Source organism: Sturnira hondurensis, unplaced genomic scaffold (assembly GCF_014824575.4).
Source record: "Sturnira hondurensis isolate 20B ecotype Veracruz unplaced genomic scaffold, ASM1482457v3 Scaffold0005329, whole genome shotgun sequence".
NCBI lineage: Eukaryota > Metazoa > Chordata > Mammalia > Chiroptera > Phyllostomidae > Sturnira > Sturnira hondurensis.
This window is the reverse complement of record NW_028077960.1, coordinates 948,459-973,338: the sequence shown is the minus strand read 5'-3', so window position 1 is coordinate 973,338 and position 24,880 is coordinate 948,459. Positions and strand designations below refer to the sequence as shown.

At 38.4% G+C, this 24,880-nt stretch overlaps 1 protein-coding gene across 2 annotated transcripts in view; it reads right to left on the bottom strand.

The window, feature by feature from the left end:
• Positions 1-24,880, bottom strand: part of HMG20A (high mobility group 20A) — an 89,960-nt gene that overhangs the window by 61,160 nt on the left and 3,920 nt on the right. The window contains exon 2 of one of the 2 annotated variants that reach the window (XM_037046967.1): positions 2,064-2,138. The exons of the other annotated variant lie outside the window; for it this stretch is intronic. The gene's annotated coding sequence lies outside the window, so the exon portion shown is untranslated. The remainder of the gene's footprint in view (positions 1-2,063; positions 2,139-24,880) is intronic. 2 annotated transcript variants of the gene reach the window in all.

Genomic DNA, 24,880 nt, shown 5'->3' with positions numbered 1-24,880 from the left:
GCTCTAATGCTCTTCCTTTTTTATGTAGATGCAAGTTTCCGATCTGTATCATTTTTCTTCTCTTTGAAGAACTTTTTAATACTTATTGCAGGGTAGGTGAACTGGAAATAAGTTTCCTCAATATTTGTTTATTTGTTTATCTGAGGAAATCTTTATTTCCCCTCAACTTTGTAAGATAATTTTACAAGGTACAGAAATTAAGGTTATTGGGTTTTTTTCTCTGAAAACTTTAAATATTTCACTCCACTCTCTTTTTGTTCACATGGTTTCTGAAGAGATGTCAGATACATTTCTTATGTTTGCTCCTCTATAAGTAATTTCTTTGGTCTGGCTTCTTTCAGTATTTTTTTCTTTATCTTTGATTTTCTTCAGTTTAAATATGATGTTCTTATGTGTAGTTTTGGTTTTTGACAGGTTTTTTGGGGGGGTTGGGGGATATTCTCAGTCATTATTACTTCAAATACTGCTTTTATTTCTTTCTACTCCTTCTGGTATTCTCATTACATGTTCCTTAGTTAAATTCTTTGTAGATGTTCCACAGTCTTGGGATAAATATGGTCTTTCTTCTTCAGTCTTTTTTTTCCCCTTTGGTTTTCACTTTTTAGAGATTTCTTTTGTCATATTCTCAAGCTTAGAGAGTTTTTCCTCTAGCATGTGTAGTTTACAAATGGGCTTATTAAAAGCATTCTTCGTTTTTATTAGTGTTTGTGATTTCCAGCATTTCTTTTTGACTCATTTTTAGAATTTCCGTTATTTCTGCTTACATTGTCTATCTGTTCCTATACATTGTCTACTTTTTTCATTACCTTAACCTATGTCACAATTTAAAAAAAAATTCTGGTTTGATAATATTAACATTCATGCCATATCTTACTCTGCTTCTGATGCTTGTTCAGTCTCTTCAAACTGCGTTTTTTGTCTTTTAGCATGCCTTGTTATTTTTGGTTGAAAAGTTGACATGATGTACTGGGTGAAAAGAAAAGTAGTACCTGGGTCTTTAGTGATGCAATGATAAAGAGTGGAGGAAGGAGAAGCATTCAGTAGTCCTATGATTAGGTCTCAGTCTTTTAGTGAGCCTATGGACTGTGAACTTAGTGCTTCTCTTCTCAGATTTTCCCTGCTTTAGGTTGGACAAGATGGCTCAAGGGGGCTGGAGCTGATTTCTCCATAGCACTCCTAAAAAGTGTAGTAAGGATGTAGAAAATCTGGATCTCTCATACTATTGCTAAAGGGAATTAAAATGTTGTGGGTACTTTGGAAAACAGTTTGGCATTCCTCAAGATGTTAAAAAAACATGCAGTTACCATATGACCTAACAATTCCATTCCTAGGTATTTGTGCAAGAGAACAGAAAACATCTACATGCAAACTTGTACACAATTGCCCATAAACAGCATTATTTTAAAAATATCCTAAAAGTGGAAAATAACCCAAGTTTATCAGTTAAATGAATAAATAAAATATGGTATAGGCACAGAATAGAATTATTTTTTCATTCATAAAAAGAAATGATTTCAAGCAGAGACCCAAAGGACTATCTCCTGTGATCTGTTGGTTGTTCTGGAAACTGAGCACAAAATGGCTGTTTTCATTGTGAAGAAACAACCCATCAAAAAGAAAAAAAGAAGAAGAAAGAAATGAAACCCTGATACTACAATGTGATGAACCTTGAAAACTTTGTGGTAACTGAATCAAACCAGACACAAAACACTACATAAGATATGATTACTTTTATGTGAAATGTCCAGAATAAGTATATTTATTAAGACAGAAAGCTGATTAGTGGTTACCTAGGTCTAGTGGAAAGAGTGAATGGGGAGTGACTGCTAATGGGCACTGAATTTCTTTTGGGGGTGATGAAAATGTTTAAAATAAATTACAGTGTTGTTGTACAACCTTTTAAATATATGAAGGCTACTTGTGCACTTTAAAAGGGTGAATTTTATGGTATGTGAATTATGCTTTAAAAAATAAAGCAATTTGCCCTGGCCAGGTGTCTTCAGCTGGAGCATAATCCTGTATGCCAAAAGGTTGCAGGTTTAATCCCCAATCAGGGCACATACCTAGGTTGCAGTTTGACCCCAGTGAGCACAAACAGTAGGCAACTGATCGATGATCAATGTTTCTCTCCTTTCCTCCTGTAAAATCAATAAACATATGCTCTGGTGAGGATTTAAATAAATAAATAAAAATAAACCAATTTAGGATGGCATTTGGCTTGAGTCTGGGGAGTATGAAGACATGGAGCTAAGTGGGAGAGTCTGGATGAGTCGGGTTTCAGTTGTTTGGAAAAGACTGACAGAGCTGATGTGACTGCTGGGAAATATCCTAAGAACATGCTGTGGTTGAATATCATAAATTTATAGTAGCATCTTTTGTTTTGTGATTTTTCTCCAAAACCATCCTGAGCTAAAACTCAAGAGTTAATCTGCATCTGCAGTACACAAGGACAGTAGTGCTAAGGAATTGAGAGTGTTGGCAAAAGATCGGAATGTAGACATGGAACATAAGCTGGACACAGAAGGGGAAATCAATGGTCAATAAATAGAGGTTTGTGTAGTTACAGGTCAGTTGTAGTAGAAGTAATCGAGAAAGCTGAAATAAAACATAGTGGTCAAAGATTTTTGAATTTGAGTTTTGTATAGCCGCCAAGTGACATGTAAAGAAACTGAGAGTTTTGCATAAGGGCTATAACATGGAAAATGAGGGTAGAATCCCACTTCTCAACTCTGAGATGTATGATTGGGGAGAGAATATAGTGCATCTTTAAGTGAGATGGCTTAATGAAGTGAGATTAACATTAAAGTAAGGAAAGGGCTCATGAAAAGAGCCAACCCTGAAAGACAGATATAAAAATTACGCTCGCAGCACTGTCCAACATTGGGATAACATAGTCTCCTTGTTAACATCATTCCATTTGCTGGGAAAGGGTACTAGAACAATTTCAGTTGAGGAACATTTCTTAGTTCTACCTAACTTTCTTTCTTCTGGCCCTATATTTACCAAAGCAATGTTTTGATTATGATTTGGCTCCCCATATTATATTACTACAGGGAGAGAATTTATTGATTGGCAAATATGTATTTCTGTGCTTAATATAATTCTCACTACAATTTTTAGGATCGAAGTTTAGGCCCTGAGGTAATACTATTTTTCCAGCCCTCCAGGTGCATGATATATACCTGTCTTTGTAAATACCAGTGGAGAATTAAACTTTCATATTGCCTTGCCTTTGTACATATTTCTCTTCTTTTCCGTTCCAGAGCAGCATTTATTACATTTCATAAGTGCTTTGTATAAAATTTCAAAGTTCAGTGTGACCTCTGTACTGGGACACTATCAGACACAGATGCACTATAAAGGGCTTTTGGCAATCAGTGGCTTGGTAGCCATGATTCAGTTTGAACCACCCCTTCAAGGACCATATGAAAGCAGTCTCGCAGGATTCCAGTCATATTCTTGGGAATCATTTTATTTTCCAACTTATGAGACTAGTTGAGAGGCCTTTGGGTTTCACTGGACCATTTCCTCATTTCCTTCTTTTGTTAATCTTGGCCACTAACCTTCCACCTACTTTTTTACTCATTGTTTAGAGACCTGACTACTCAGTAACACTAGAAAAAATACATCCGAAGCCATATAGATTGAGTAAAACTTAAGATTAAAAAAAGAAAAAGGGAAGAAATGTGTGTTCTCTGAACTTCCTTTGTTTATATGATCTGTTTAGATGTTATAATTTTATAGTCCAGCTGCCTCCCTGTATTTCAGAAATATGGTGACTAGATATTTGAAGAAGGTTGTGCTGTCATAGTGAACAAAAAGACATTTCATCTGTCCCCTGCCAGGTAACTCAGCTTCTTTTGAGGTGTGAGAGGAACTCTACAAGCTTCAGATGATGATTCTTGAGGTTCTTGAAATGCCATTTATTTCTAGGGAGATTTTTAGAAGCCAGTAAAATGAGTCTTTTTAAAGCTTGGGGGTAATACCCCCCCAAAACTTATTCATACCTAGTTAGCTGAATATTTGCTTACAGTATACAGTTCAACTGTATGCCATTAAGTTCACTTGTGTCAGGATTATTCTGGAAAACATCTAGATTATTAGAACCCCCTGTAAATACCCACCATCTTTAAGGAATTGAAGAGGGTTAGCAAACATCCATGCACACGGAGAAAACTGTTCACCATGTGGTTAAAGAAAACATCCTCTCCATGCCTCCCACGCTTTACCCACCCTAATGAATAGTAGATAAACACATGCATTTTTTCACATTAAGGTATTTATGGAACTTAGAAATAAAAATGAGAAAATAAGAATAAGAAATAAATACTCAGTTCTGAAGTAATTATTCTATTGACTGTTTAGAATATACTGTCATCTGTATTTTCTTCCTAATTTCCATCTCAGTGGGATGAATCTTATCTCTGTATAAATTGCTGTGCTTTCCCTTTTTAAAAAAAATTCTATTTTATTGATTATGCTGTTACAGTTGTCCTGATTTTCCCCCCTTGCCCCCCTGCCCCCAGCATTGCCACTCCCTCAGGCAAGCCACCCACCATTGTTCATGTCCATGGGTCATGTGTGTAAGTTCTTTGGCTACTCCATTTCCTATACTGTACATTCCCATGGCTGTTCTGTAACTACCTATTTGTAGTTTTTAATCCTCTCCCATCTTCAGCCATCCTCCTCCTCCTCCCCACTCCCATGGAGTAACCTCCTAAATAACTTCTATTGAGCTTTTAAGAATCTCTTTATCTTTAAACTTTGGCCTTTTAATTATGATGTGTCTTGGAGTGGGCTTTTTGCTTAAATCATAATTGGACCTTTTGTGTTTCCCAGACTCGCATGTCTATTTCCTTCGCCAAATTAGGGAAGTTTTCTTTCTCTATTTTTTCAGGTAGATTTCCAAGTTCTTGCTCTTTCTCTTCTCCTTCTGGCACCCCTATGATGTGAATGTTGGACCTCTTGAAACCATCCCAGAGGCTGTTTATACTCTCGTCATAATTTTGGATGCTTTTGTTTTCTTGTTGTGCTGCGTGGTTGTTTTTTGCTTCCTTCTATTCCAAATCATTGATTTGATTCTCAGCTTCATCCACTCTACTCCTGTTCCCTGTAACTTGTTCTTTATTTCAATTAATGAATCCTTCATTTCTGACTGGATCTTTTTTATGCTGTTGAGGTCCTCACTAAGTCCCTTGAGCATCCTTATAAACAGTGTTTTGAGCCCTGTGTCTCATAAATTGCTTCTCACCATTTTGTTTAGCTCTCGTTCTGGAGTTTTGATCTGTTCTTTCATTTGGGCTACGTTTCTTTGTGTCCTCATTTTGGCAGCCTCCATGTGTTCGTTTCTGTGTATTAGGTAGAGCTGCTTTGACTCCGTGTCTTGGTAGTGTGGCCTAGTGTAGTAGGTATCCTGTAGGATCCAGTGGCACAGCCTCCCCTATCACCCAAGCTGGGTACTTGGGGTGTGCCCTTTGTGAGGGCTGAGTACACCCTCTTATAGTTGAGCCTTGGTTGCTGTTGGCAGATCAATGGGAGGGATTTAGCCAGGCCAGTCAGCTGCAAGGACTGACTGTAACCACTTACCACCAGCCTCTGCTGTCAGTAGAGGATCAGCTGTGCAGGAGCAGGGTGGTGGTACTCTGAAGTGGTCTGTGGCTGTCCACTGGGTACACTGGCCCTGGGGTCTCCTTGGTGGTGCAGACCAAGGTCAGCCCCCACATGTGTTTAGCCCCTGACACGCTGCCTGAGCTGTAGAGCAATCTGAGATGGCTGCTACTTGTGCTGGGGTTGCAGATTCCCAGGCAAAGCCAAGCTGTGAATCTAATCTGGCTGCAGCTAGGGCCCACTGAAGCCAGCTATTGCTTGTTTGATAGCATTTAGGAGCCAGGACCAGCAATTCTTAGGAAAAAGCAGCTTGCATAGGGCAGAGCCTCTGGGGATCTCCAAGGTGGGTCAAACACAGTTAGCCGGGTTGATGGAGTCTCAGATATGGCACTAGCTTGCCAGCTCTGTGGGGAGAGGGTTTAGCAAAGGGACAGTGGCCTCTGCTCACCTTTGATGCCAAACACTTGTTTCTCCCTGTATACCACTGGTGTCTTTCAAGCTGCTCCCCCAGTGCTGGAGCTCAAACGGAGTGAGTCTGAGTAGACGAGTCTGTGTGTGGGTTCTTTAAGAGGAACTATGTGGGGCTCCAGAGGTTTCTTCCACCAACTCTATCCCAGCTGGTTTTTGCAGCCGGAAGTCGTGGGCACTTATTTTCCTGGCACTAGAATCCCGGAGGACCTGGTGTAGGTCTGGGATTCGTCACTCCTGAGATATTCCTCCGGAATTTTTATCCACATGGGTGGGTACCGCATGTCTGTGTCTGCACCCTTCCTACCAGCCTTGATGGGTGTGTGTTCTTTAATTCCACACTTGTCAGACTTCCATTCAACTCGATTTCTGATGTTCCTGAGTGATGGTTGTTCTATATTTTAGTTGTAATTTTGATGTGGTTGTGCGAAAAGTAGAGCCATGTCTGCCTGTGCCTCCATCCTGACCCCAAAGTCTCTCCCTACTGTTAGTTTTAATTACATTATTTCTAAGAGATAAGTTTCAAATGAAGTAATCATTTTGCTTTTGAGCTTGTAGGAAAAAACCAGTCCTTCCACATAGTAAAAACCATCCTGCAGGCAATTTCGAGTGACTGGAAGCATAAGATACATTAGCGGTGGTGATGCAATTCATTTCTATGTCTGATGAAAGCATAAAACAGGTTTTAGTACACTTGGCAAAGGATGCACACTCTTCAGCCAGTGCTACATTAGCGATTTTTAAAGAAGACATCTGCCTATCCTTTAGAGATACCATAGGTTCTCAATCATATTAATAATTCTGCAGGCTTTCCAGAAGAATACAAATACCTACAAGACATAAAGTTCAAGTGTGTTCAACATATGTTTCTTCTGCTAGACAAAAGTCAGAGATATTTAGAATGTTTTTACTAAGTATATCTAAATATTTTCATCTGTTTTTAAAGGAATAACTTCTCCATAACACGGGAGAGAATGTAAGTCACTGTTTTGAAAAGATGACCTTCAGGTCCTATTGAGGTTTGGCGGTCCATTGTTCTTCTGGTGTATTCTTAATTCTGTTGTGTTGAATCCAAGGTTTTATTACCCAAGGTGATTGACGTGGTGAGGAGCACATCCCAAGGTTCAATTCACTTTTCTTCTAGTTGGCTATCTGGGGATCCTGTCTTCCAAGATAAGGCCCAAAGGAATGTGTTCAATCTCTGAAGGAAGATCTCTAACACACACAAGGTCATTATTCACAGCTAATGTATGACTTAGATGTTGTACATAGTTCTTTACTTTCACTTCTTAATACACACACACACACACACACACACACACAATATGTCCAGAAAAAATCCAGCCATTGATAATATAATGAGAACACTGGTTTGTGCAACACTGATGTAACCTGGCAGCTAAGAAGAGTGGACTGGCATGTACATGTGAACAATGACAACTTCACTCTGTTAGTCAGCAAAGAATGGTACCACTGAGTATGTGTATTGTGTGGCCATTGCATTCAAAACGAGTGAGTGGAGCAATGAATTTGCATCAAATTTTGTGTTAAGCTTGAACATTCCTGTGTGGAAACTATTCGGATGTGTACAAAGACTTTTAAAGACAATGCAACGAGTGCAGCACAAATAATAGTGTGGCACAAATACTTCAAAGATAGTACAGAATTTGTTCAAAGTGATCCATGTTCTGGAAGGCCTGCAACAAACAACACTTGAGAATGTTGAATGTGTATAGGTTGCAATCAACAAAAATTGGTGACTAACAGTGCAAAAACTAGAAGCTCATCTGGGGATTCCAAAAACTACTGTGTCCGAGATTCTGACACAAGATCTTGGTGTGAAATATATCATGGCAAGATTTGTCCCAAAGCATCTATCAGAGCAGAATGAACATTGCGGTAAGGTTGCTTAAGGCTTGATTTAATCCGCTAATAATAAACTGGATTTCCTTTAGAAGGTGAGGAGATGAATTGTGGGTCTGTGGCTTTGATCAGGAAATGAAGGCCTGGTGGCTGCAGTGGAAGCTGCCTGGTTCTCTACACCTGCAGAAGGTGCAGCAAAGTTGCAGCAAGATCAAGACCATGTTAACTGTGTTTTTTAATTGGAAAGGTGTTGTTTATCATGAGTACACCCCTCCAGGACGAACAATTAGTAAGGAGTACTAGCTCAAAGTTCTTTGCTGGTTGAGAGACGCCATATGACTAAAATGGCCATAGTTATGGGCAACTGGTGACTGGCAACTTCATCACGAGAAGTGCCTGCTCATGGATCTGTTTCACACAGAGTTTTTGGTGAAACATTAAGTTACCCGGGTGACTTGGCCCCCATATAGCCCAGATGTGGTGTCCTGTGACTTCTGGCTTTTCCTAAAACTAAAATTAAATTAGAAAAGGAAGAGATTTCAGGCCATGGATGAGATTCAAGAAAATATGATAGGGAAGTGGATGGCAATTCCAACAAAAAATTTTGCAGTGTGTTTTGAACAGTTGGAGAGACACTGGGAGACTGAGGTCCCAAACTGCTTACTTTGAAGGGGACTGAGGTGTCATTGTCCTATGTACAGTGTTTCTTGTATGTTCTTCAATAAGTGTCTCTTATTTTTCTTAAAGTTTTTTTAAAAAAGATTTATTCATTTATTTTTAGAGAGGAGAGGGAAAGGAGAAAGTAGAGAGAAATATCAGTGTGTGTGGTTGCCTGTTCATTGCTCCCAACCAGGGACCCTACCAGCAATCCAGACATGTGCCCTGACTGAGAGTTGAACTGGCAACTCTTTGGTTCGCAGACTGGCACTCAATCCACTAAACCACACTAGCCAGGATTAAACGTCTCTATTTTTCATAAGGCATGACTGAATACTTTCTAGACAGACCTTGCTCATGTCCCACCCAAATCATAGCCTGAAATGGTCACCCACGCACAATTTCATAAAGACTCATGAATCCCACTTAGAGGAGCCACCCTTATCTTGAGCAGGGCAATAGTTAAAACTTGATCCCAATTGAGATGAGTTTCTTGCCATAATTTAGATATATTTTTCTTCAAGGTGTGGTTCATCTTCTCTATTGTTGAAGAAGCCCAAGGTCTCCATGCTGTCTAGAATCTCCACCTGATTCTTAAAAGTTTGATTACTTTCTGTGTAATTTCTGAAATAAAATCAGGTCCATTATCACTCTGGTTGTTGCTGGGTAGGCCGAAGTGGGGAATTAATTCCTTCAGGGTTTTCACTACCTCTGAGAATTTCTCAGTTCTAGTAGGAGAGGCTTATACCCATTCTGAAAAGGTATCAACAAAGACTAACAAGTATTTCCATTCTCAGATCCTCAGCATCTGGCAAAGTCTATCTGCCAGTGCTCCAACTGTCCTTGGTATTGTTTTCCTTCTTTCTCCTGATGGGGATCTGTCTTGGGGTTGCTCTTCTGGCACACAACATACCTAGCTATTGTTTTCCATATAGCTTTAGAAATTCCAGGACCTGTGAGCTATGGTTCAATATATGTGGTTAATGAAACCCTTCCACAGTGAGTGGCAAACACTTCATGCAAACACTTCATGACTGGCTGTACTAAATGTTCAGAAAGTAGTGTATCTCCTTTCATATTCTTTCTCCCTTTACTACTGGGGCTTTCTTCATCAAAATCCCAGCTCTTAACTTTCTTTAAGTCTGCAATCAAACATAAAAGGTGGAATTGTGAAAAGCCCAGAAATGGTACCAAAGGCATTATATATGTGCCTGTAGTACCCTCTTTTGCTGCTCAATTGGCCAAATTGTTTCCTCTAGCTACTTCAGTGTTCTTTTTCTGATGCCAAGGGCAATATACAACTGCCATCTGTAAAGGTTTCTGAACAGCTTCTAATAATTTAAAATTTCCTGTGGCATACTTAATATCAATTTTTATTGAAGGTTAACAGCATTTTTTCCTTCCAGATCAAACTATGTGCATCCAAAATTAGGAAAGTGTATCCTGAATCGGTATACACATTCACTCTTTTTGTGTGACAATTCCAGTGCCTTCATCAATGCAGTCAGTTCAGCTCTCTGAATGACAGTAAGGCCTTGACCTCCACTATTCCTTGAAGAGTCAAAACTGCATAGCCAGCCTTTCTGTTTCTCTTTCCATATAACTCCTTCTATCTGCATGAAGAGCCCAGTCTACCTCTTCTAGAGAATGGTTCTGTGAATTAATTCTGCTTGAATAAACTTCATCAATTATTTCAGGGCAGTCATGCATTAGCATACCCAAGTCAGACTCCAGGAGAAGGGAAGCAGGATTAAACTTAAGAGGTCAACGATGGCACTGTCAAGAAGAATTACTTGCTACCTGCCCTTTCTTTCAGCAGCGAGCCACAAATTTCCTTTTAGCTCTAGTAGGCTTTAGTAGGGTTGAGAGCCTGACCTGGATTTTTTGGTGCAATCTCTGAGCGTCTTCATTTGCCTCTTGCAACACTAACACCTCTGCTTATCGCCCATAAGGAAAATATTCAGTTAACTTTTTTCTAAGTAGTTTTTCTTTTCTTTTTATTTTCATTTTACTATTGTTCAACTACACTTGTCTCCATTTCCTCCCCATCACTCACCCTCACTCCAGGCATCCCCACTTCTCACCTTTGATCCTACCCTGATTTGGCTTTGTCCATGTGTCCTTTATACATGTTCCTTGATGACCCTTCTCTCTTTTCTCCCCCCATTATCCCCTCCCACCTCCCCTCTTGTTACTGTCAGTTTGTTCTTAATTTCAATGTCTCTGTTTATATTTTGCTTGCTTGTTTCTCTCATTGTTTAGATTCCACTTATAGGTGAGATCATATGGTATTTGTTTTTCACCACCTGGCTTATTTCACTTAGCATAGTGCTCTCCAGATCCATCCATGCTGTTGCAAAGGTTAGGAGCACCTTCTTTTTTCTGCTGTGCAGTATTCCATTGTGTAAGTGTACCATTGCTTTTTGATCCATTCATTTGCTCATGGGCACTTAGGTTGCTTCCAGCACTTGGCTATTATAAATTGTGCTGCTATGAACATTGGGGCGCATAGGTTCTTTTGAATTGGTGTTTGGGAATTCTTAGGGTACAGTCCCAGCAGTGGAATTGCCTGGTGAAAAGGCAGTTCCATTTTTAGTTTTTAGTTACATTTTATGTCTGCCCAGTTGAATGGTGCATGGCAAAAATTGATGTAACTAAATCAGTCATTTTAGTAGGATCATCCCTACAAGAAGAGTTTGAATTTTTCCAGCTTAACACATGTAGAAAACAGAGTATCTGCCAAAATAATATCCAGCAGGCTAGCCCTCTGGCCCGACTCCCACTAGAAATCTTCGCAGGGGATATTTCTCTGCCCCAATAGGGAATTTTGTTACATGATGGGTTCAGGATAGAGAACCCATCTGTTCAGGCTAATCTCCTCAGCTCCCTCAGCTGGGTAAGGAGGAGGATCCCTCAGGACTGGATGGGCTGTGTGAAACCTCACCAAGCCTGCAGCACCCATGACATCTTTATCTTCCTGTTCCCTCTCTTCTGAGCTTCTGTTATGTACCACAGGTAAATTCCCTTTTCTCTGGGTTATAACCTATTTCCTTTTACTCTTGCATCTGATCTTTATTATGTAAAGTCATAAAAGATTGTGCATAGGGTACTTCATCCCATTTCCTTCATCTTTTACAAAACTCCACTAATTGCAGCATTGTATAGTAATTTATAGACCCATTCAGTGGCCAGCACTCTCCTGAGTCCAGATTATATGTAAGCCAAGCAGTACTGCAATAAAAAAAAAACAAACCCAAACATTTCTTTTCTTGTAACAGATTCATAAGCATTGGTCAACCAGTCAGGAATTACCCCCAAAGGTTGCTGCCTGGATAGAAGGCTCCCTTGCCCATCCTAACAGAGCTCTGTAATATCACACAAACCACAAGGCACCTTAATTCCTGATGAGCATTCTAAGTCGCAACCTGGGACTGTAATGTTGAGCCAGGAAGCACAGTGATTCAACTGAAAGTAAAAGTGATGGGGAGTGCCAAGAATAGGAGAAGAGTTCCTAAGTGAAATCACTTGGAAGCTGCTAGGGAGTCTCCAAATCCAAACACCTAAGTCTCCCAGCCCACGAGGCAACAGAACTCCCTGTCAAATACTCAGACTCATCAGAGAGTCCCAAAGGTATTCCACCAGAGTAGCCAGAAAATGAAACCAGGAAAGCTGGCATTCATACTGCCTACCACTACTAGAACCAATGAGTAGAGATAAGGATTAAATCTTTCCGGGTGCTTCATCTGATACTGGTGATCTGAGAAGACAGCAGGTTATAAACCCTAAAGACAACATCTCATCTCAAGCCAACCTTTTCACTGGAGAAGAAAAGGGTAGGTAAAGGGTTTGAAAAAAGGTAATCAGATGGTTAATCAAATAAGAGTTTTGGTCTTTTGGTGATTTTCCTACTATTTCTTTATTTACTGATCAACAATTCTTTCTCTGCCACATGGACTCTCCCTCCCTGGAACACAATGGCTCACATTCCATTTTGATCAATACAGAGCCCCTGGGGCACAAAGGTTGAATTGCTAGTCAGTAGGTCATATACTCCAGTTCCTGGAATAATAGAATTCCAAATGCATTAATCACTTAAGCCTATCAACTATAACTAAAGCTAAAAAATCTTTAACTCTTGAGTTCCCCTATCAACTTTGATCGACATAATAGAACAAATGATTTTAACAGGTATTTTTAGAGCATTTCAAACATAAACAGCAAAATACACATTCTTTTTAAGAACACACGTAACATTTTTCAGAATAAGGTCTCATGTTAGACAAAAAAAAGTCTCAGTAAATTTAAGAAGACTGAAATCATATCAAGTATCTTTTAGGAACACAATGGTATGAAACTAGAAACCCAGTATAAGAATAAAACTGAAAAACACAGAAACATAATGGAGGCTAAACAACATGCTACTAAATGTAGATGGGTAAACAATGAGATCAGAAAATAAATTAAAAGAGGCCCTGAGATAGATGAACATGAAAACACAACAACCCAAACCCTATGGAACACAGAAAAAGCAGTTCTAAGAGGAAAATCTATAGCAATATAGGTCTACCTCATGAAACAAGAACAATCTGAAATAAACTAATTTTACACCTAAAAGAACCAGAAAAAGAACACAAAGGAAGCTCAAAGTGAGAAGGAAATTAAAAAGATCAGAGAAGAAATAAATTAAATAGGATGTAGCAAAAGAATACAAAAGTTAAAAGAAACCAAGAACTGGTTTTTATTTTATTTTTTATTTTTAAAGATTTTATTTATTTATCTTTAGAAGGGAAGGGAAGGAGAGAGGGAGAGAAATATCAATGTATGGTTGCCTCTCATGTGTCCGCTGCCAGGAACCAGGAACCAGGAACTGGGAACTGGCCTGAAACCCAGGCATGTGCCCTGACTGGGAATCGAACTGCGATTGTGTGGTTCGCAGGCCCACACTCAATCCACTGAGCTACACCAGCCAGGGCCAAGAACTGGTTTTTAAAAACGATAAACAAAATCGATAAACCTTTAACGAAATATCAAAAAAAGAAAAAAAGAGGACCCAAATAAGTAAAATCAAAACTGAAAGAGAAGTTGCAGGTGACACTACAGAAATACAAAGGACTATAAAACAATACTATAAGCAATTATATGCCAACAAATGAGACACTCTGGGAAAAAAGGATAAACTTCTAGATACATACAATCTCCTAGGAATGTTTCAAGAAGAAACAGAAAATCTGAACAGACCGATAAATAATGAAAAAAATCAGTAATAAAAAAACTCACAACCAACAAATGACTGGGATCTGATGGCTTCATCAGTGAATTTTACCAAACATTCAAAAAAGATTAAACACCCATCCTTCTTAAACTATTCCAAAACATTTAAGAAAAGAGAAGCTCCCAAACTCATTTTATGAGGCCAGCATTATCCTGACCCCAAAACCAGAGTCATTAGAAAAAAAGAAAAGTATAGGCAAATATTCCTGATAAAAAAAGTCTTCAACCATATATCAGCAAACTGAATTCAGTGGTATTTGGACTAAGTGGGATTCATTCTTGGGATGCAAGGTTGGAACAACACCTGCAAATCAATGAATGTTAATATACCACAGCAACAAAATGGAAGATAAAAATCACATGATCATATCAACAGATGCAGAAAAAGCATTCAACAAAAGCCAGCATCCATTTATAATAAAAACTCTTAGCAAAGTGGGATACAGGTGACATATATCTCCATATAATAAAGGCTGTATATGACAAACCTGTAGAAAACATCATACTCAACAGGGAAAAAGCTAAAAGTGTTTCCTGCAAGACAAGGATTAAGAGAAAGATGTCTACTTTCAACACTTCTATCCAACACAGTATTGGAAAGTCCTAGTGACAGTAATCCGACAAGAAGAGTAAGTTAAAATCATTTAAATTAGAAAGTAAGAAATAAAACTGTCACACTGTATTTGCAGATGACATGATATAATATAGAGAGAACCCTAAAGATTAAACTAAATAACTATCAGAACTGATAAATGAATTCAGTAAAGTAGCAAAACAAAAAAGTAATATTCAGAAATTGGTTGTATTTTTATATACCAATAACAAACTACCAGAAATAGAAATTAAGAAAACAAACCTATCTGCAATTGCAACAACAACAAAAAATGGAGTACCTGGGGAATAAATTTTAACCAAGATGATAAAAGACCTGCACTTGGAATATTGTAAGATATTGAAGAAAGAAAACGAAGAAGGTACAAATGAATGAAAGCATATTCTGTGCTCATAGACAGAAGAATTAACCTCATTAAAATGTCCATACTACCCCAAGTGATCAATAGATTCAATGTCATCCCTATCAAAATACTGATAGCATTGTTCACAGAACTAGAATAAGAAAGAGTAAAATTCATATTGATGAAATAGCCTCAGCAATTTTAAAAAGTACAAAGGTGGAAGTACCATGCAACCTGATATCAAACTATAAGGATATAGTGATAAAAATGGCATGGCTATAGGGGTTAATATCCAAAGTTTTTAATAAAACCATAGAATTTAACACCAAAAAAAATCTATTTAGAAGACCTAAATGGATATTTCTCCAAAGACGACATACGGATGACAAATATATACATTGTGTATTTTTAGAACTATAAGGTGCCCTGGACCATAAGACGCACCTAGGTTTTAGAGGAGGAAAATAGGAAAAAAAATTTTGAAGCAAAAAAATGGGGTAAAATATTTAATAACATAAATAACATAAGCTGCCGCCCAAAAGTGAGCCAGGTAAGCTACACTGGAACTGTAAGATGCACCCTCCCCCGCCAAATTTGGAGGGAAAAAGTGTATCTTATAGTTCGAAAAATACAGTATGTAAAAATGCCCAATATCACTAATCGTCAGATAAGTGCAAAATGAGGTAAGTGCAAAGTGAGATACCACCTCATATCTGTCAGAATGGCTATCAATAAATACATCAGGAAACAACAAATATTGGCAAGGATGTGGAAAAAACTGAACCCTTGGGCACTGTTGGTGGGGAAGTAGATTGGTGTAGCCACTATTGAAAACAGTATGAAATTACCTCAAAAAATTAAAACTAGAACTACCTTATAACCCAGCAATTGCATTTCTTACTATTTATCTGGACAAATCTAAAACACTAATTTGAAAAGACAATGGAGGATTAATGGTGATACACAAAAACTTGGGTGGTGAATATACAATACAATACACAGATGATATATTATAGACTTGTACCCTTGAAATGTGTATGTTTACTAACCAATGTCACCCCAAGGAGTTAAAAAAAGATAATATGCACCCCTATGTTCATTGTAGCATTATTTATAATAGCGAAGATATGGAAGCAGCCTAGTGCCCATCAGCAGACGACTACATAAAAAATATGGGGTGTATATACACAAAAGAATATTACTCAGCCCCCCAAAAGAATAAAATCTTACCATTTGGAACAACAGGGATGGACTACAGGATATTATACTAAATAAAATAAGACAGAAAGGAGAGTCAAGAAGCTAGAAGAGCAAATGGAAGCCACAGTAACCTCCTCCCAGGACCAATCTGGAATTACACCTAAATTGTGGAGCAATCACCTGGAACAAACAACTAAACAATAGCAAGAGAGAAGCCTTACAACCTCAGAGAGACAGAAGAATCACCTTCAGCACTAACTGAATGGTCAGAACTGTGGTGGAGACTTGTGAGGGCTGGCTGGGGACCCACAGGCAGCATCATCAGAGGGATAATTAAGCCACTGATGGATCCCCCTGACAAGTGTATGATCTAAACCCTAAGCTGGGACCCTCAGCCTAAGCGCCAGAGCCCCAAAAGTACACAGATAACAACCGGTGGCGCAAAGCTGCAGAATTGCTCTCTACCAGAGATTGGATGGCAGGAGACACAAAGAGCTGTTTAAAGGGCCAACACACAAATCTTCATTTGCAGCCATTTATCCAGGGCTCCAGGAAAGGCAGGGGCAGAGTGTGCTGGAGATGCCTGAGGTGAGACTGGGGATGGAAGCTTTGGGGAGGGAACTGAGAGAGTAGACCATAGGATCCTGGTGCTGAGTCGTCCACCATACTGCAGCAGCCATTGTGCTCAAGAGGACCACTCCCCTCCAAGCAGCAGTAGCAGCCTGAAGGAAAAAAATAGCCCCAGGAGGAATTCTGCCCCACCCTAAAGGGCTTAAGCCTGACTGCTGAGTGCACAGTGACTATATTAAACTCAAGGAGAAAACCATAGAAAGTATATCCCTGGCAGTTTCTAAGGTTAGATGGGGTCAATATCTGATACCACCAGAGGCAGATCCAGAAAGAAGTGATAAATACTAGAGGATACTGAGATGAAATGCACTGTGGTCTTCTCCACGAGTAGTGACATTTTCTTTTCTGAACAACTTCTTAACATTCATTTCTTGTCCAGCAAGACTGTGCATATTAAGTCACTAGAACTTATACTATAGTTTCTCCTTTACTATAACAGTCTTAATCTCTTCACACCCTTATTAATATTGGTTTGTTTGCTGTTGATACTGAGATTACCGGGAGGAGATATTTTTTTCGGAAGTGGGTTTGTTCCCTGGGCTTTGTGCTTTTCTTCTGGCAACACCTGCACAACAGCATATAAATGTGGTGGGCAGAGTGACCCTCAGTCAACCAGCGGGAGGGAATTACCCACCAAAGAACAATAATGAAAGCCCAATTACATCCAGAGAGTCAGTTTAAGTGGCATAAATGGCATCCCAAGTGCATCAAGTTCAGGAGATCAAGGAGACTGAACCACTGAATCTCACAGGTCACCTACCATAGATGTCCACACCACAAACTCAGAGAGTCAGAACAGACCCATTTAAGAAGCAGAGGCTAACAAGAAGAGTATCACAAACAATGGGAAGACAAAGAAACAAACCCCAAACAAAAGTAAAGGAGGAAGCCTCAGAAAGAATGCTAAATGAAATAGAGGTAAGTCAACTATCACATATTGAGTTCAAAGCAGTAGTTATAAGGAAGTTCAATGAGGGCACTAAGAATTACCAAAAACTATGGGGACACTACAAGAAACTTACTGCAAATTCAATCAACATGAAGAAGGAAATAGAAACTATCAACAAGAGGCAAGAGGAAATGAAGAATGCAATTTCTGAATCAAAGAACACAACAGAAAGAATCAAGAACAGGCTAGATGAAACAAGGATCAAATCAGCGAGCTGGAGGACAAAGTAGAAGAAAAAAAACTCCCAGAAAGAACCAGAAAAAGAAAAAAAGATTCTAAAAAAAATGAAGAGGTAATAAGGGAACTGCAGGACAATATGAAATGTAATAATATCCATTTAATAGGGATACCAGAAGGAGAAGAAAAGCAAGGGATGGAAAACCTGTTTGAAAAAGTAATGATGGAAAACCTCCCTAATTAGATGAGAGAAAGAGCCACAGAACTCCAGGAAACAGAGAGGGTCTGAATCAAGAGGAACCCAAAGAGGCCCATTCCAAGACGCATCATAATTAAAATGGCAAAATTCCAAGACAGAGAGAATCTTAAAGGCAGCATGGAAGAAACAGGAAGTAACATAGAAGGGAGACCTGATAAGGCTAGCAGCTGACTTCCCAATGGAAATGCTCCAAGTCAGAAGGGAATGGCAAGGAATATTCCAAGTAATGAAAACCAAGGACTGCAATGAAGACTACTCTATTCAGCAAGGCTCTCAATTAAAATGTCACACAAAATAAGGAATTTCCCAGACAAAAGAAGTCTAAAAGAATACATCTCCACCAAACCAGTTCTACAAGATATGGTAGAGGAACTGCTTTAAGAAGATGAAGAAAAAAAGTGAGAGAGAGGAACACAGATTCAAAGGGGAAAAATGTCAATGAGTAAGTACCTATCAATAATAACCTTAAATATAAATGGACTGAATGCTCCAATCAAGACACAGGGTAGCTGAGTGGATAAGAAAACATGACCCACACATATGGTGCCTACAAGAGACCCTACGCAGAACAAAAGATCTACACAGCCTGACAGTGAAGGGCTATAAAAAAACATTCCAAGTGAATGGACAGGAAAAAACAGCTGGGGTAGCAATACTTGTATCAGACAAAATGTACTTCAAAACAAAGGCCATACAAAGAGACCTAGAAGGACACTTCATAAAACTCAAGGGAAGAATCCATCAAGAAAATATAAACTTTATAAGCATATATGCACCCAAAATAGGAGCACCCAAATATATAAGAAAAATCTTGGAAGACTTCAAAAAGGACATAGACTGCAGCACACTTATACTAGGGGATATTAACATCCCACTATCAAAAATGGATAGATCTGCCAAACAAAATATCAACAAGGATGTTGCAGCATTGAACAATGCCCTAGATCAAATGAACTTAACTGATATATACAGAACTTTTTATCCAAAAGAAAGAAAATACATATTTTTTCAAATATACCTGGACACTTGCAAAGACAGACTATGTGTTAGGACACAAAACAAGTCTCAACAAATTCATGAAAAATGAAATCATTATCAGGCATTTTCTCTGACCCAGCCAGTATTGAACCTAGAAACAAAACTCAAGGAAAAACTCAAAAACACTCAAATTCATGGAGATTGAATACCATGCTATTAAACAATGAATGAGTCAAGAATGAGGTCAAGAATGAGATCAAGAAAAAAATCAAAAAGTTTCTGGAAAAAAATGAAAATGAACTCCCAACAGTCCAAAACTTATGATACACGGTAAAAGCAGCCCTGAGAGAGAAATTTATAGCGATACAGAACTACCTAAAAAATGCAGAAACATTTCAAATAAACAACCTAACTCTATATCTATAAGAACTGCAGGAAAAACAACAAAGAAAGCCCAGAGTAAAAAGAAGGAGGGTAACAACCGAGATCAGAACAGAATGAAATGACATAGAGGTTAAAAGAACAATTCTAACAATCAATAAATCCAAGAGCTGTTTCTTTGAAAAGAGAAACAAAATAGACAACCCTTCAAGCAGACTCATTAAAAAAAATGAGAGAGGACCCAAATAAACACAATCAGAAATGAGAGAGGAGAGATTACGGCTGATACCACAGAAATACAAAGGATTTGTAAGAAATTACCACAAAAAACTATATGCCAAGAAATATGAAAACCTAGGTGTAACAGACAAATTTCTAGAAAAATATAATATTCCAAAATGGAATGAAGCAGCAGCAGAACGTCTGAACAAACCAATAACAGCTGACAAAATCAAAGCAGTAATCAAAAAACTCCCAGCACACAAAAGCACTGAACTGGATGGTTTCATAGGAGATTTTACAAAACATTTCAAGAAGAGCTAACCCCTATCTCTCACAGACTATACCAAAAATTCAAGAAGAGGGAAGATGCCCAAACTTTTTTTATGATGCCAGCATCATCCTAAATCCAAAACGAGAGAAAGACGCAACAAAGAAAGAAAACTTCAGGCCAATATCGTTGATGAACATAGATGCTAAAATCCTCAATGAATATTGCCAAGCTGTATCCAGAAATACGTTAAAAACATCATATACCATGATCAACTGGGATTCATCCCAGGGATGCAAGGATGATACAATTCGCAAATCAATAAACATACTACAACACACAAACAAAATGAAACACAAAAATCACATGATCATATCAATAGATGTGGAAAAAGCATTTGATAAAGTACAGCACCCATTTATGATAAAAAAACATTCAGCAAAGTGGGACTAGAGGGAGCATTCCTCAGCCTAATGAAGGCCATAGAGGAGAGACCTACCACCACCATCATACTCAATGAGGAAGAACTTAGAGCTTTCCCACTTAGATCAGGAAGAAGACAAGGATGTCTGTTTTTACCACTCCTATTCAATGTAGTATTGAAGTCCTAGCCACACCAATCAGACAAGAAAATGAAATAAAAGGCATCCTAATTGGAAAGAGGGAAGTAAAACTGTCATTGTTTGCAGATGACATGATAGTGTACATAGAAAATCCTATAGACTCCCCCAGAAAAATTACCTGACCTAATAAATGAATTCGGCAAAACAGCCAGATACGACGACAATACTCAGAAATCAAAGGCATTTTTGTACACCAACAATGAAATATCAGAAAAAGAAATCAGGAAAAAATCCCATTTGATAGAGCAACAACAATAACAAAAAATACCATAACTAGGAATAAACCTAACCAAGGAGGTAAAAGACCTGTACTCAGAAAACTATACAACAATGAAGAAAGATTAAGGAAGACACAAACGAATGGAAGCATGCACCATGCTCATAGATTGGAAGAATTAACATCATCAAAATGGCCATACTACCCAAAGTAATATATAGGTTCAATACAATCCCCATTAAAGTACCAATGACATATTTCACAGATATAGAATATTTCAGAAATTTATGTGGAACCATAAATGATCCCAAATAGCTGCAGCAATTTTGAAAAGAACAAAGCAGGAGGATTCACAATACCTGATATTAAACTGTATTACAAGGCCACAGTTATCTAAATACCCTGGTACTGGCAGAAGAACAGACACATAGATCAGCAGATCAGAATAGAGAGCCCAGGAATAAATCTGAGTCTCTATGAACAATTAATATTTGACAAAGTGATCAGGAGCATAAAATGGAGTAAAAGTCGCTTCTTCAACAAATGGTGTTGGGACATCCGGACAGCTCCTTGCAAAAAAATGAAACTCAACCTCCAAGTTATACCATATACAAAAATACTCCAGATGAAAAAAAGTTAAATATAAGTTTTAAACACCATAAAAATCCTAGAGGAGAATATAGGCAAGAAAATCTCAGACATTCCACAGAACAGTATCTTCACTGACATATCCCCTAGATCAAGGGACATAAGGAAAAGAATAAACAAATGGGACTTCATAAAAATAAAAAGCTTGTGCACTGCTAAAGAAACATCAGCAAAATGAAAAGGGAACCAAGCCTATGGGAAAATATATTTGCCAATGATACCTCTGACAAGGGTTTGATCTTCAAAATTTAAAAAGAACTCACATGACTCCACTTCAGGAAGACAAACAATCGAATCAAAAAATGGGCAAAGGAACTGAATAGACATTACTCCAAGGAGGACATACACAAGGTCCAGAAATACATGAAAGGATGCTCAGCATCACCAGTCATCAAAGAGATGAAAATTAAAACCACAATGAGATACTTCACACTGGTCAGAATGGCCATTACAACTCAATCAACAAACAAGTGTTGGCAAGGGTGTGAAGAAAAGGGAACCCCAGTACACCTTTGGTGGGAATGTGAACTGGTGCAGCCACTGTGGAAAACAGAATGGAATTTCCTCAGAAAACTAAAAATGGAACTGCTTTTTGACCCAGCCAATTCCACTGCTGAGACTAGACCTTAAGAATCCTGCAACACCAATCCAAAAGAACCTGTGCACCTCAATGTTCATAGCAGCACAATTAACAATAACCAAGTACTGAAGGCAGCTAAGTGTCCATCAGTAAATGAATGGATCAAAAAGCAATGGTACATTTACACAATGGAATTCTATACAGCAGAAAGAAAGGAGGAGCTCCTAACCTTTGCAACAGCATGAATGGATCTGGACAGCAGTATGCTAAGTGAAATAAGCCAGGCAGTGAAAGACAAATACCGTATGATCTCACCTATAAGTGGAACCTAGTCAACAAAAGAAACAAGCAAGCAAAATATAAACAGAGACATTGAAATTGAGAACAAACTGATAGTAAGCAGAGGGGAGGTGGGAGGGGGGATATCAGGAGGAAAAAGGGGGAATGGTCATTAGGAACATGAATAAAGGACATGTACAAAGGCGAAAGGGGGTAGGATCAAAGGTGGCAAGTAGGGATCGAAGGTGGCAAGTAGGTGGGGGGAAATTGGAGACAACCGTACTTTAACAAGAATTTTAAAAAAGGGAAAACAAACCTATGAATATTTTTTCTTGGTAATAGAAGAGCTATAGTGTTTCTACAAAGAGTTGTAGTAATTGTGATATCACCAGCAACAAATATGAAAGGATTGTGTCAAGTTAATAGGACAATAAAGCTTTGGAATATAGAAATGAAGGATGTGTGACAATGTGAAAGAAAAGGAAGATATAAATTCGGATGCTAAGTAAGAAAGCAGTGGAGTATCTGGATACTAGTTCTTGTGAAGCAGGAGTATTAGTTTCACTGAAAGTAATAGGGATGGAAAAACTGAGGAATGCGGTTGTTGAAAATTCAGTTGCTTAAATATAAATACACATATATATATACATAAAATAATCTTTCAAGAATAATGTTTCCATAATTTTCAAAACTCTGTCTCCCACCCCCATCAACACAATCTTGGACACAGACAAATACTATTTTGGTGTAATTTATAGATAGACTGAAATTGACCAAAGACACGGAAATAGAGACACAGGCTGACAGTGACCAGAGGGGAAAGGGGAGGGAATTTCGGGGGAAAAGGAGAAGGGTTTGCAGGAACAAGTATAAAGGACACATGGACAATAACAAGGGGGGGGGGGTGGAAATGGGAGGGAGGTGGGAGGGCGGGGCAGGGTAAGCTGGAATAGGGATGAAAAGGCAGAAAACTACTTGAACAATTAAAATTAAAACTAAATTAAAAAATTGTGTGTGGATACATTTTCAATTCTCCTGGGTATATATGAGTATACTTAGAAGTGGAATTGTAAGTGAAGCATTTCTTGATATCCAAATCTATTGTTTCTGAGTTCAGATAGCCTAGGATATTTCTCACAGTGTAAACAGCTCTATACTGACCTTGCCACCCACATTCACTCAAACACCTGCCATCTTCAGAGTCTACACACATTAATTACAACTTCTTTCCAACTAAATTGAGGGCAGGGGTCAGTTCTCATAGTTCAGATCACAGATTAGGTGTTTAATATATGCTCATCAACATAGTGACACTGAGATACCCACAAACGAGAAAACAATGACTTACTCACTTTTTCATTTGATAGGTATTTGAGTATCTATTTTATGCTGATCACTGTGCTTTAATGTAGGGCATAAACAGTGGACAAAACTTATTAGTTTCAGTTCTACTCCACAAATACTTACTGAATACTTATGATTTTAATGGCGTTGTGCCAGGTATGACAGGAGACACAGAAAAGAGATGTAGTCTGAAACTTTTTATGGCACAACATAAACTCTGCATACAACAATGACAAAAACATTAAAAGCGGCAGCACAGGATATTAAATGTCATAAGAAAAGCACGCAATCGAGAGTCAACGAACAGACTCTATATGGTTGACAGAGTGGAAAGAGAAGATAGACATTAGGAAATACTTCTTGAAGTTGAAGGTGGTACTTGACATAAGGCCTCAAAGAAGGCTGCATTTTGATAGGGATTCTTGGGAAAAGAGGAAGTATCTTGGGCAGAGGATAGAAAGAACAAAGACAGAAAGACTGTATACAGTATAGAATTAATGTTTTTCCTCAGAAACCAATTCAGTTAGGAATGAATAAACAGGTAATGAGACACATGATCATACTGTGAAGGACCTTGAATATTAGACTTAGCATTTAAACAGGTTTAGAAGAATGGGTTGAATGTCCTCTTACAACAATTCAAATTACTTTAGTGACTCCTTAAAACTTTTCTATTATGTGTATTTTCTAGAGTGATCTTTGAAACTAATGATAGTCTTCCCACAAGAAACTAATAAAATCTTGACAGTAAGTGAGCATGTTGTTAGGGAAAGATGAATTTCAATAACCCTAGTACTGTACCCCATACTTGTGGGAATACCTAAGGCTTAAAACAGACATGTGGGCAAATCTTAATAGCCAGAATAGCAGAAGCAAGACCGAAGGGCAAATAATAACATTCATTAAGCTCCTAACACCAGGTCTTGCGCTGGGTGAGATAATATCCTTAATCCACCACAGAAGCCCATTTAGGTTTATGACAACTGAGGCTCAGATGGGTCGAGTAAATGGCTCAAAGTTGCCAAGCCAGTTAAGTTAGCTAGTAAAATGTCGACGCTAGTTTTGCATGTAGGCCTTCCAGATTACTTATTTTCCCCATTGTTCACTTCCACTTGTTTTTACCATACCAAGGATTCTAGTATGGTAGGATTACCATGCATGTGTCAGTGAAAAGGGCTGAATACTTAACACAAGGGCTTGTATGGTCTAGAGAAAAATTAGGCTAAAATATTCAAAACTGGGTTTAGAATGGCTTAGAGATCAAGACCAAGAAAGATCAAGGTTAGGGCTGCTTCCTGATCCA